At 43.7% G+C, this 12,983-nt stretch overlaps 1 protein-coding gene across 20 annotated transcripts in view; it reads right to left on the bottom strand.

Moving 5' to 3' along the window:
* The window catches only part of THRA (thyroid hormone receptor alpha), a 1,122,562-nt gene that overhangs the window by 320,733 nt on the left and 788,846 nt on the right, over positions 1–12,983 (bottom strand). The window contains exon 1 of one of the 20 annotated variants that reach the window (XM_068262445.1): positions 9,129–9,195. The exons of the other annotated variants lie outside the window; for them this stretch is intronic. The gene's annotated coding sequence lies outside the window, so the exon portion shown is untranslated. Of the gene's footprint in view, positions 1–9,128; positions 9,196–12,983 lie in introns of those variants that run through there. 20 annotated transcript variants of the gene reach the window in all.

Here is a 12,983-nt window from a genome sequence, read left to right as displayed (position 1 = left end):
GCTCCAGTCCCCCGCCACCAGCTAGTTTCGTGTTTGCCAACCTCTGGGTTGGCGGGCCGCATTGCGTCCATTTTTACGCATTCCCGCTGGTGCAGGAACATTAACACATAAATTATTTAGTGTTAGTGGTGCAATGCAAAACATTTTTAGCGATAGCGTTGCCACCTAAAAAAAAAATAAAAATAAAAATCGCACTGCACACGCTAAAAAATGTATGTGCCAATGTTCCTGCACCAGGAGAAATGCGTAAAAATGGACGCAATGCGGCCTGCCGAACCCAAGGTCGGCAAAAACGAAACTAGCTGGTGGCGGGGGACTGGAGAAGCAGTGAGTGACTACGAGGGCACAGGATGGCTGCAAGGGGCTGGTAGAAGTCCCAGGTAAGTGAAACTTTTTTTTTTGCCTGACAATTCCTTTAAGCAGTCCTGAGGCTGCCACCGCGTCCACGCCAATTGGCGTGGATCAGTCGTTAAATGGTTAAAAAGCTCTTGTAGTACTGCAAGAACTTTTTAAGCACTAGGGATTTGTACAGATCTTGCTGATGCAATGCTATGGGGGATTTTAACAAAATCACATCCCTCAAGTGGGATCACACCCATAGCATAACATTTGCAAGAGCTTTACAAATCCCTAGCGCTTAAAAAGCTCTTGCAGTACTAAAAGAGATATTTAAGCGCTAGAGATTTTAAAAGCTCTTGCTTATGCAATGCTTTGGCGGATTTGTACAAAATAACATCGCTAGTTAGAACACACACATAGGATGACATTAGCAAGAGCTTTTACAATCACAAGTGCTTAGAAAAGCTCTTGCAGTGTGAACAAAGTCTAAGTTTGCTTCATTATATTTGACATATGTAGGTTTATTTGCTATGGCAAAAAATAATGTTTACTGAGCGCGCCCAGCCGGGCTGCAGCTCTCTTAAGCTGCTCCAGACCTTGTCTCAGATTTCTACACCTTTAAACCTATTTGTGCTGAAACTGGACTCAAAATACAGAGGAATTCCACCCACCACGACCAAGACTACAACTACAACCAACCAGAACAATCGGATTACTTTGGATGGCAGAGATTTAAACTGGATTGAAATCCTCCATGAAGCTTACCTCTGCTGAACACACCAAGCCTTCTAACAGCTGACCTGAAACAAGACCTCAACCTCTCTGAAGACTTGATTGCCTGTGATTGCCCTCACTCCACCCTGTGAGTAATCCTTTATTCATTATCCAAGGCATATGCACCAAGTGACTATTTTCCACATTTATGTTATCATTTATCATCTAACTCTAAAACAAGGAACTTTACTTAAAATAAATCTATGATCCAACTCTGTGTAGGAATGAAAGGAGTTTGCACAGATCCCCTTTGATCTCAGCAGGACTCCAGAAGTACAAGCTATCTGAACAAGTCTATTGTCTCTAATGTCAACATACAAATACTCATCAAAGGACCTTCTCTCTGCCTGCCCTCCCAAGGAACAATTACAAATTAACACCTCACTAGCTCTCCGCTTAAAATCCTTTGGGATACTCAGGAAATGCAGAAGGGGGCGGAGAGCTAGTGGATCCAAGTATAAAAAAACATATTTGCCCTCAGAAAAGCTTAATCACAGCTACACTCTGCAATGCCAGATCGATAAATAATAAGACTGCAACTATACATGACCTAATAGAGCTCTCTGATTTGACCTTTTTGACAGAGACCTGGCTTGGGAAGCATGCAGGCCCAACTCTTGAAGCAACCGTGCCGGCCAATTATTCAATCTTGCACTGTGAGAGACAAGTCGGCAAGGGTGGGGGGGTTGCCATATGCTTCAGATCCTCTTTGAACATAAGGCCCCTGCCCATAGGCCCCACTGAAACCTTTGAATGTCTTGCAGCTCAACTGTCAGCAGAAGTAAACATCAACATATTGCTCATATACCGCCCCCCAAAAAATGGTCCAGCCTTTCTTAAGGAAATATCTGAACTCTTATCCTGCGTAACAGTGGAACACCCTAGATGGATCATCCTGGGAGACTTCAATGCATGGGTGGATGATCACGACTCCCAGCTAGGAAGTGAACTACTTCTCATAATGAGTGAACTGGGTCTCTCTCAGGCTGTCAACCTCCCCACCCACACGAAAGGGCACACCCTGGATCTTATATTTCATTCCGGACTTTTAATATCACACATGGATATAAACCCAGTGGTATGGTCAGACCACCACACCATCCACTTCTCTCTGACAGCACCAGCGATAAAACACAGAGGGAAAGAACTCATAAAATACCGTTCACTGAAAGATGTCTCACCCCAGCACGTTCAGAATATTCTCAACTTCGACGCATTAACCAATCATTGCGCAGACCCAGACTCCATGGTCCTGATATACAACCATGCAGTGTCATCTGCCTATGACGCCCTCGCTCCAGTTCGCATCAAACGATCTACACCACTTCACCATGCACGTGGTTTGACAGCTCACTAAAGGACATAAAGAAAGAAGTGCGCAGACTAGAAAGGAAGTGGCGAAAATCTCAGAATTCAAAAGATAAACACACCCTTGTCTCTCACCTGGAAAGCTACCAAAATGCGATCACCAAGAAAAAATCCTCCTACCTATCACAGGAGATCGCAAAGGCCGCCAACAGACCAGCCCAACTATTCCGCACAGTTGATAGACTATGTAATCCATCCTGTCTAAAACCCACTATAACTCCCTCAAAGGAGCTATGTGAGAAATTTGCTTGCTACTTTGCTGACAAAGTATCTTCTATTCGGTCTCTCATTCAGTCCACAGCACCCAAGACTCATGCAACTAATGGAAATAGCTGCAAAAACAACCTAACACCCTGGACTGACTTCAAAAGTATTAGTGAGGAAGAGATCTCAGACATCCTCTGTCGTCTCCGCCAGACAACCTGCGACCTGGACCCTGGACCAACTAAACATATGCTGAAATGCCCTGACCTGCTTGGTCCAGCATTTCACAAAATAGTAAATTGCTCTCTGCAAGCAGGGAGGTTTCCTACCTCTCTAAAAGAAGGAATCATCAAGCCCCTTCTTAAAAAACCTTCCATGGATCCAGATGCTATGAGCAGCTACAGACCTGTCTCCAACCTCCCCTTCTTAGGTAAAGTTATTGAAAAGGCTGTCTATCTGCAACTTGAAACCAGGCTGTCAGTAAACAACATCCTGGACCCTCTACAATCTGGCTTTAAGAAACACCACAGCTGTGAAACAGCCCTCATCCAAGTCTGCAACGATCTGCTCATGGCAAGGGACAGAGGGGAATGCTCCATCCTAATCCTGTTGGATCTCTCAGCTGCTTTTGATACAGTTGACCATAAAATCCTGCTTAACAGACTGCAGGAGTACTGTGGCATCAGTGGATCAGTCCTCCAGTGGTTCAGATCATTCCTGACTGACAGAACACAGAGAGTATCCCTAGGACCTATAATGTCCAAACCTGCACCTCTACAATTCGGAGTGCCACAAGGATCAATCCTATCCCCTCTGCTGTTTGCAATCTACATGTTGCCAATCGGTACACTTATCCAACGACATGGCCTGACGTACCACTGCTACGCCGATGACACACAGCTATACCTGTCCTTCAAACCTGGTGGAACAGACCCTACCCCAAAAATAAACTCTTGCTTAGCTGAGCTTCAGGCATGGATGAATGATAACTGGTTGAAACTGAATGCTGACAAAACTGAGGTCCTGTTTGTCCAAAGCCAGTGCTCGCCATCAAAACAGCTCTATCCTAAAGCAACACCAATCAGGATTGGGAATTCAGACATAAACAGCTCCAACCTTGTGCGCAGCCTTGGCGTACTAATCGATGGGGAATTGAGTTTCAGAAACCAAATTTCATCTGTAGTTAAATCTTCCTTCTTTCATCTGAAGAACATTGCAAAGATTAAACATCTGATTCCCCCAGAGGATCTTCAAACCCTAGTCCACGCCTTCATCACATCACGGCTGGACTACTGCAATGCCCTTTATGCTGGCCTCCCCAAAAAGGACCTGCGTCGCCTGCAATTAGTGCAGAATGCTGCTGCCAGATTGCTAACAAACCAGCCTCGCCACTGTCACATTACACCGATCCTTCGCTCACTGCACTGGCTACCAGTAGAATGGAGAATACTCTTCAAGATTGGACTGCTGACATTCAAATCCCTGCACAATCTGGGCCCTGGATACATGAAGGACTTGCTGAAGCTGCACCACACCTCTCACAACCTCAGATCAGCAAGTTCTATAAACTTGGTCACTCCCAGAGTGCACCTCAAAAAATCTGGAGACAGAGCCTTCTGTCATGCTGCCCCTACTCTTTGGAACTCCCTACCACACCCAGTAAAGACAGCACCTTCCCTGGAGCTATTCAAATCCAGACTGAAAAGCCACCTGTTTAGCCTGGCATTTCCAGATTTATAAAATTCTTCCTCTGTACCACGATGGTCGGAGCCATGCTTATGCACTTTGAGTCCCACGGGAGAAAAGCGCTTTACAAATGTTATTTGTTGTTGTTGTTAAAATAAAGTAATCTCAATCAAGCATTTACAGTCTCAAAGGTCCAGCTGCCTTGCATTGATTACGAAGCGAGTCGATGCATCAGCTGCCCAATCCAGCCATTATTTTCAGACAGATCGAGTGATCATCTCATGTCTGTATAGTGGTAGCTGAGAGAAATTAAAGGACAACTGAAATGAGAGGGATATGGAGGCTGCCAGATTTATTTATTTTTAAACAATACCAGTTGCCTTGCATTCTTGCTGATTGTTCATGCCTCAAGAGGGTCAATCACACACCTTAAACAGGCATGTGGAAAATGCAATCAAACATCTGATCAACATGCTTGTTCAGGGTCTATGGCTAAAAGTATTTGAGGCAGAGGATCGACAGGACAGGCAGGCAATATGAATTGTTTAAAGTGAAATAAATATGGCAGCCTCCATATCCCCATCCGTAAGCTAGAGGCTTCTGCCTCCCACAACATTATGCTTATTTGATGCGGGGAGTCCAGTGAGGTGAGAGGTCCATCAAGCCTCACAAAAGTAACCAATAGTGTTCAACATCCAAAATAGGACTCGACCCTTCAAAGATGAGTATTCAGCGTATTTTACTGATACATCTGCAGTGATACAGCACACCAAACAGCACAATGTCTTCTGGTGAAACAATGTGTACATTAACCCTAGTAGGATAGAGTGCCTCCACAGAGAGCCTCCATATTTCTCTCACGTCAGTTGAGAGCACATGCTTAACTTCCTTACGTCCGTGTCACGCCGATACTTGTGAACATGGCGGCTCCCCCAGGACTGCGTAACGCCAATTGGCATTAAGTCCTGGGGACGTGGTTTGCAGGGTATTGCGCGCCAATGTGCAGGCATCCCCGGTTGAATGACGGTGCTCCGCTCCATCATCAGTCTACTGCGAAACCGCTGTCTATTCACAAGTGCTGCGATCTACAGTGTCACTTGGCTGTCCCCTGGGGAGGCTCACAGAGCGATCTGCTCCCAAGGGCTGATCCCTATGAGAGTTGATCGCTGCGATTTGCTGGCAAGGGGAGAGTCTTAAGAAAAATAAAAAAATAAGCAAATTTATTAAAAAAAACAAAACACCAAATAAAAAAACATCCCAGCAGCGATTAGAGCCCACCAACAGAAATCTGTTAGTGGGCAGAAAAGGGGGGAGATCTATTTGTATGCTGAGTTGTACGGCCCTACAGCGAGGCCTTAAATCTGCAGTGGCCTGAATTGTAAAAAATAGCCTGGTCACTAGAGGGATGTAAGCCTACGGTCCTCAAGTGGTTAACAGATCATTAATGCTAGTAGGGATATAGTGCCTTCGTAGAGAGCTTCCATATTCCTCTTACGTCAGTTGTCCTTTAAAGAAAAACAACAAGATATGCTGGAATATCTCCTCAGATCACCACTATTTCCCCCTTAAGGGCTCAAACCCACTAGAAGCCTTTTCTAAGCGTTAGTGATTTGAAAAAGCTCTTGCTTATGCAATGCTATGGGGGATTTTTATAAAATCCCAGTGAGATCACACCCATAGCATTACATTAGCGTGAGCTTTTCACATCACAAAGCGCTCAGAAAAGCGCTCCTAGTGGGTTCCAGTCTAAGATAAGTCAGTGCTGGAAGGGACTGCTTCCTCTCCCTACTATGTAGCACTGATGTGCAGTATATACAGTACATACATTCCACTGAAGTGGACAATTGTACGCCCAACAGTGAAGACGAGGTCGGACTGTGGATGTATATCAAACCACACTTGGAACTTGTTTCATCAGGGACGGATCTAGACCAAGTTGCCCCAAGTTGCGCCTGGGGCAAGGTCAGGTTTTGGCGCCTAAACTGCCATTCCCCATCCAAATTTTGCCGCCTTTTTAAGAATTCAACAATTTGCGCCTGGGGCAAGAGACCCGCTTGCTCCCCCCTAGATCCGTCCCTGTGTTTCATTACTATGTGCTTTAACGTAAGCTCATCAAATTAGTAGTATATATAAACAACAAGAATTCCTAGTGCATACACATAAGAAAAAGCCTCAAAGGATGGAATTTTGCATTTTTTTTTAATAAAAGACTAGGCAATTAGGTCAGTGAGCTTACACTCTTTGAACATGTAGCGTAGCATCAGCTCCTCTCCCTTACTGTGGGTGTGGGCCTTGGCACTACAGCCTCTGCTCAGAGCTGGCCGACGCTGGAGACGCACGTGGCTGGCTGTCAGATGAGCTGGCAGAAGATCAGCGCTTTTGGTCACATGACCTGGCACTGGCGCGCACTCCACCCCAGTGACATCAAGGAACGGAATACCCCTCTTATTAACCCATGTAGCACAATATAATGTAGCAGAGAATCCGTGCAGCTCATTAGGAGATAAGAGAGCATCATGATACAAAACACCACTTTAGAATAACAACAGTATCCGAGAACGGAAATTAAAAGCTGGTACTACACATTAATGATAAGCACCTTCTGATAGCATATCCTTTGTTTTGGTGCACGGAATTACTGTGTAACACTGACTACCCACTATACTGGCTAACAGCAAGCTGTAGAAGGAAGCTATTCTTCATTATCAAAGCATCAGCGCTCTGCTAGTAATAGTGGGAGCGTGCAACACATAGCAAGACTGATTGGCCAGTTCCACAGTCCCAGTTCCTAAGTGAGGTTTTGGTTTTCCCTTTGCAGAAAATGACTTCGTGAAGTCAAATTATATTGGACATTAAAGAGAAACGGTCGCAAACATCTTAAAATTTAAAAAACACATACAAATAAGAAGTTCATTTCTTCCAGAGTAAAATGAGCCATAAATTACCTTTCTCCTATGTTGCTGTCACTTACAGTAAGTACTTCTTATTTGTATATGTTTACATGTATTTAACATTTTAAGATTTTCGCGACAGAGGTCCTTTAAATAGGAATAAAATTAGTAATTGAAGCCTTCCTCTCTTTCTACCTTTATTACTATCACTATGTTCCTTATATGCACAGTGGGGCTGTCATGAAAAGTAATTTTGTTGTGTTACACACCGACAATAAAGTGCTTATATCTTTTTTTGATAAATTTATGCCACAGCTATAATAGTTTTAGAGACACCGTAACCAATAATTGAACTTTATCCCAATCAGTAGCGGATATCCCCTTTCCCATGAGAAATCTATTCCTTTTCACAAGCCCTCATCAGGTGGCTCTGTATGGCTGATTTTGTGGTGAAACCGCCTCCCACAGTGTGAGGTCTGCACCTCACAGCCTTGAGGTCCTGACATCACACTGTGGGAGCATTGTTGCATTGTGGGAAATAACAGCTGTTTCCAACTACCAAAAAAAGCAAGCAGCATCTCCTTTCACTGACATCACCTAAAGGCAGTAAAAATGTCACCATGTGATAAATGTCAGAAAAGACAGATATTACAATGTGCAAACACTGACTAAATCATCTATACATAATTATTGTAAAAATTAAACCCTTTTTTAAATTACATTATTTTCAATGGAGTTCCTTTTTAACACCCCGCATACTCCATTCTCAAGTCAGCTGGGCAAAGCATGAAAAACATTGAAGAAAACATGCAATCCAGTAAAACTGGACTTGATTTTTTATTTAAAGTTTGAAATTTTTGCCTGGGTCATATTAGAATATGGTGAGAACTGCTTAAATCTTAATGAACTGTAATGAGAAGAATATTGAGGCTGCCATATTAATTTCCTATTAAACAATACCAGTTGCGTGGCATCCTTCTGATCTATTTGGCTGCAGTAGTGTCTGAAGCACACCAGAAACAAGCATGCAGCTAATATTGTCAAATCCAACAATAATGTCAGAAATACCTAATCAGAATAAGCTTGTTCAGGGTCAATGGCTATAAATACAGTATTAGAGGAAAAGGGTCACCAAGACAGCCAGGCATGTATTGCTTAAAAGGAAATAAATATGGCAGCCTCCATACCCCTCTTGTTTCAGTTGTCCTTTAAGTGTACTTCTAACACATATGCTTAATCAACCACAAATTGCCTCAATTAATAATACATTTGTGTTGGAGGACTCTGCTTGATTCTATTGAAATGTAATTTAAGGGGCTCTCTAACAATTATTTTGAAGAGGGCTCTCAGCCTGTTATTTAGTGGTGCACTAAGAAAGTACTTCTAGTGTACTCTACTTGTAGTGTGAAGCAGCCCTTACGCAATTTGTGTAAATCGCTTTATACATGCAACACTTACATTGCCTGTGTAACAGGGGTGCCAGCAATGCATGCTCATAGCGACTTGCACAACTTCCGTAACTCGCTACATAAACTGTGTAGATTCCCAGTAAACTCAAATTGTCCGCTGTCTGCAGGTGTTGAGTTTATCGTTCTTTTAAGAATAAAGCTCAATGTTTTTGCTACATGCTGTATATTAAATGTTAAATATTACATATTTTTGTGGTTACAGGTTTCAGTATTGTATACATTTTTGTAAGTATATGTCCAAATAGTTGTCTGAAAGTAAATCTATCCTTCATGTTTCACTAAGTACAACACATGACTGGACTTACAAATTAATTCAAATTACAAACAAACAAACAAACTCCCGCCATGTAACCGGTTTAAATAAAATGTACCTGTAGGGGAAAATGTGGGTACTCACCTCCAGAGGATCCTGGAGAGGCTTCCTGCTTCCTCCGCCACCAGCCCATTCCAGAGCCGGGACCCCTAAAAAAAATAAAAAAAATTGCTTGCTGACAGCTTGCGCATACGCATTAGCATGGACTCACTCGGGGTCTGGTGGAAAAAGCTGAGCCCGAGCTACTGCACATAAGTGAGCCGTCAGCGCCTGTGCAGCAGCAAGAACCCAATCGGGCTCTTCTTTTTCTGCTGTAGCCCAAGCAGGTTCCTGCTACTAAAAAGAGAGAAAGAGGAACAGCGCCAATGTTTATCATATAAAAACCGCAGCTGAGAGAAAACCGTGTTCAATGTTCAAGCAATAATGTCATTGAATCCACTGATGATGCTAGTTTGCGAAACCAGTCTGCAAGGAGACGAGCGACACCTCATATTCTTGTTCCTACCACTGGCCAGTATACACGCGCCATTTTAATTCCGGGTACCCATAACTTTGGGCCCTGTATGTGAGTACTCTTTATGTCTTATGATTATATGCTTCATTTCTCCTCAAAGCGGTCTACACTTCTCTTATCACCACTGTTTTTATCATTTTATGCTATATCATCGTTCTTACACCGATGCTATCTGGAGGATGACTTTATGCAGTTTTAGACTGGAACAGTTCTGTGACCACTGGGAGCCTCATGCTCCGTATACAACCTTAAAACGTGGGTTGTTATTGGCTGGTAAGCCTTTTTCCTTTCGGGTGCTGGGATTCACTTTTATTGGCCTGATAACTCAGATGTGAAACTCGGTGGAATTGTATCACATACCTATGTGTGACCTGCTCTTATTCAATTACATTACAGGTTCCTGCTACAGTTCAGTTAAGCTTCAGGGGGTCTCATCACTGAATTGGCCTGACTGAGGAGGACAGGGGGAGCCACTCCAGGATTCAGAGGCCTCCCCCTCCTGAGGTATCTATATGTGGGCATTAAGTAGGGGACTGCTTGTAGTAGGATTAGAATGACATCAAAACGAGTCAAAAGGAGGATGGATCATAAGCACCAAGATCAGTACACCGATAAACTCACGCAGGAGACAGGTGACTGCTTAGTGCCAGAATGAAAACATGTGTCCCCTCTCTCACAGACTGAAGAGACCAATTGTGCAGCCATCATAATTATTTCCAAACAAACGGGAATGTGAATGCTTCAGATGCTCCTCCAATCACATTACCACTCAGGCGTCAACACATGAACTATTGAATCAGGCTAATTATTTTAACAGTTGTTTAGATGTTTACAGATTCTAAATGTCAGTCTGTGAAAATGTAACAATACACCAGCAGATCTTTCACTGAATGTCTGCTATTGTCATGGTCAAGGCCACAAAATTCTAATGCTAACATGGAAGCTTTCTCCGCTAGGCTAGAGCACAGGGTTGCTGTAAACATATTTCCAATGTAGGCAGAAAAAAAAAAAAAAAAAACATTTTATGAAAGTAATACCATTTATTTGCTAGAATGCATGATTACTGCAGGGTACAGGGCTGGATCTCTTCAGCGACAGCTCGGGGGGGGGGGGGGGGGGGGGGGTAAGTGTTGTATCCACATGTAACTAGCCTAGAATGAATACAGTAAGAGTAATTTATCTAATGTATTACAGATGCTTAGAGTGCCTAAACATTATTCGATTTTGTGGGCCGATTTAATGCTGAAATATAATGGAAATCTGTGCGCGGTGTCTGGGCATCTGGGCAGGCAATAGATCCCTCTCTGACCACACTCGGATCAGAGAGAGATCTGGGATCATCTAATGGTCGATCTGGTGGCAAATCGAGTGATGTATGGCCTCCTTTAGGCCTCATTCACACCTAAAATTGAAAACACAAACGTTTTGCGTTTTTGTGCACTTTTTTGCCCCTCCCGGCGCTCCACTGCGCGCTGTGTTTCTGGTAAAAGCGCTTTTCTAAGCGCTTTTCCAGAGTGGTTTTGTAGTTCACTCTTTGTGAACTCTTTGACCTAGAAAAGAATAAATACAATGGGCCTGATTCACAAAGCGGTGATAACTCAGTTATCACGCCTAAAAGACTTTAGGCATGATAACCTTTGCACCACACTGGTGAAAAGCCAGTTTAGGCGTGATAAGTTTAGGTGTGATAAGTTTAGGTGTGATAAGTTTAGGCATGCTAAGTTTAGATAAGTGTAGATAGCGTGCAAAGTCCCGCACGCAAAGCAGCGCCATTAAACTCTATGCAAAGTGCACCAGACTTTGCTAGCGCAAAACTTTTGATCAGCTGTGCACTGCGGTGCTAACGCAGTTGGTGCTTAAACTTATCATGCCTAAATTTATCACACCTAAACTTATCATGCCTAAACTTATCACACCTAAACTTATCATGCCTAAACTGAGTTTAGGCGTGATAAAGGGCTTTTCACCAGGGTGCTAACTGTTAGCACCGCTTTGTGAATCAGGCCCTATGTATTTATTCTAAAAAGCGTGAATGCAATTGCTGCATAAAGCGGTTTTGTGAGTGTTTATCGCTCTTCCTATACCTTCCATTATAGCAAAAACGCCCCAAAAGTGGTAAAGGCACAGCTTTGCTGAATGCACGAACCGCGCTGATTTGAACCTTCTCATAGAGATTCATTGCACAAGCGTTTTGTGGGCGATTTTAAAAATCGCCTGGACTTGAAAAAAGGCTGAAAACGCCCCTAGTGTGAACGAGCCCTTAGAGTGCATACATATGCTCAATGATTGTCTAGGACAGTGCATGTTTGGTGGAAATCCACATAGGTAGTTAATCAGCTCTGTTGAGACACTAATGACCTCACCTGTGATTGAGTGTGGCTTCCTGCAAAACATGTACTGTTGGTGGTACTTGAAGACAGGGTTGGGAGGCCCTGCCTTAGGTGACTTAAGGCCCATACCCACTAAGCAATTTTTCCAAACGATTTTCCACAATGATCTTTGCTTTTGGCGCTTGCAGTTTCGGCCAATGGATCAGGGAACGATCATTTGTTGGCTGAGATCCTCGATCCATCTGGCTGAGATCTGCCTGGAGGTACTTAGCCTAATGCTGGGCATACACAGTAGTTTGTTTCCTTATCAATCGAGCCGCTGATGGCTCGACTGATAATATGCGACAGGTCTGATGACCCGCCGGATAGATTGCGGGCGGGCAATAGTGGGGAATCGAGCGGCTGATAAGGCATGCCCGCGGGGACGAGCGGGAATCGATCCTCGCGGACGAGCGGTGACGCGTCGGCATCGAGCCACTGGCTCGATACCGGCGCAAAAACTTACCATGTATGCCCAGCATTAGATCTTTTAGGCGAATTTGTGGATCAGAATCAGAATCAAGTTTATTTTGTCAAGTACAAGGTGAGTTGTACCCGGAATTGGTTTTGGCACAACAGGGTCGGTGGTGATACAGTAGCAGAATAGTGCATATTAGCATACAGTAGATACACAGTGCATACAGTATATACATACAGTAGCTCCAGTGCAACACAAGGCATAGAAATAAAGCATAGATAGGATACTTTAAAAAGAAAAAAAAAAAAAACCCAGGAGAAGGACCAGGCGGGTAATCAGCTGGGAATGACTCCTATACAGTTCTGTTGCTATGGAGGGCAGAGGAGGAAGGACAGGTGGCACAAAATGCAGTGGCTTTTGGGCATAGGCAGAGAACAATGAGCTTGGGGTTGGTCAAGTTGTAATGGTAAACAAAACCGGTGTCATGCTTTGCTTCATGATGCACAGTCACCAGCACTGCATAGTGGGAACTGTATGTTTACTGAAAGCAATGCTCAGGTTTCCATTGCAAGCTGACTGGTAGCCACAGACAGCACTTGCTACAACCCTTATGTCTGGGGATTCAAACACCAGGACTT

This window comes from Hyperolius riggenbachi, chromosome 12 (genome assembly GCF_040937935.1).
Source record: "Hyperolius riggenbachi isolate aHypRig1 chromosome 12, aHypRig1.pri, whole genome shotgun sequence".
Taxonomy (NCBI): Eukaryota; Metazoa; Chordata; class Amphibia; order Anura; family Hyperoliidae; genus Hyperolius; species Hyperolius riggenbachi.
This window is presented reverse-complemented; position numbering and strand designations above follow the sequence as displayed.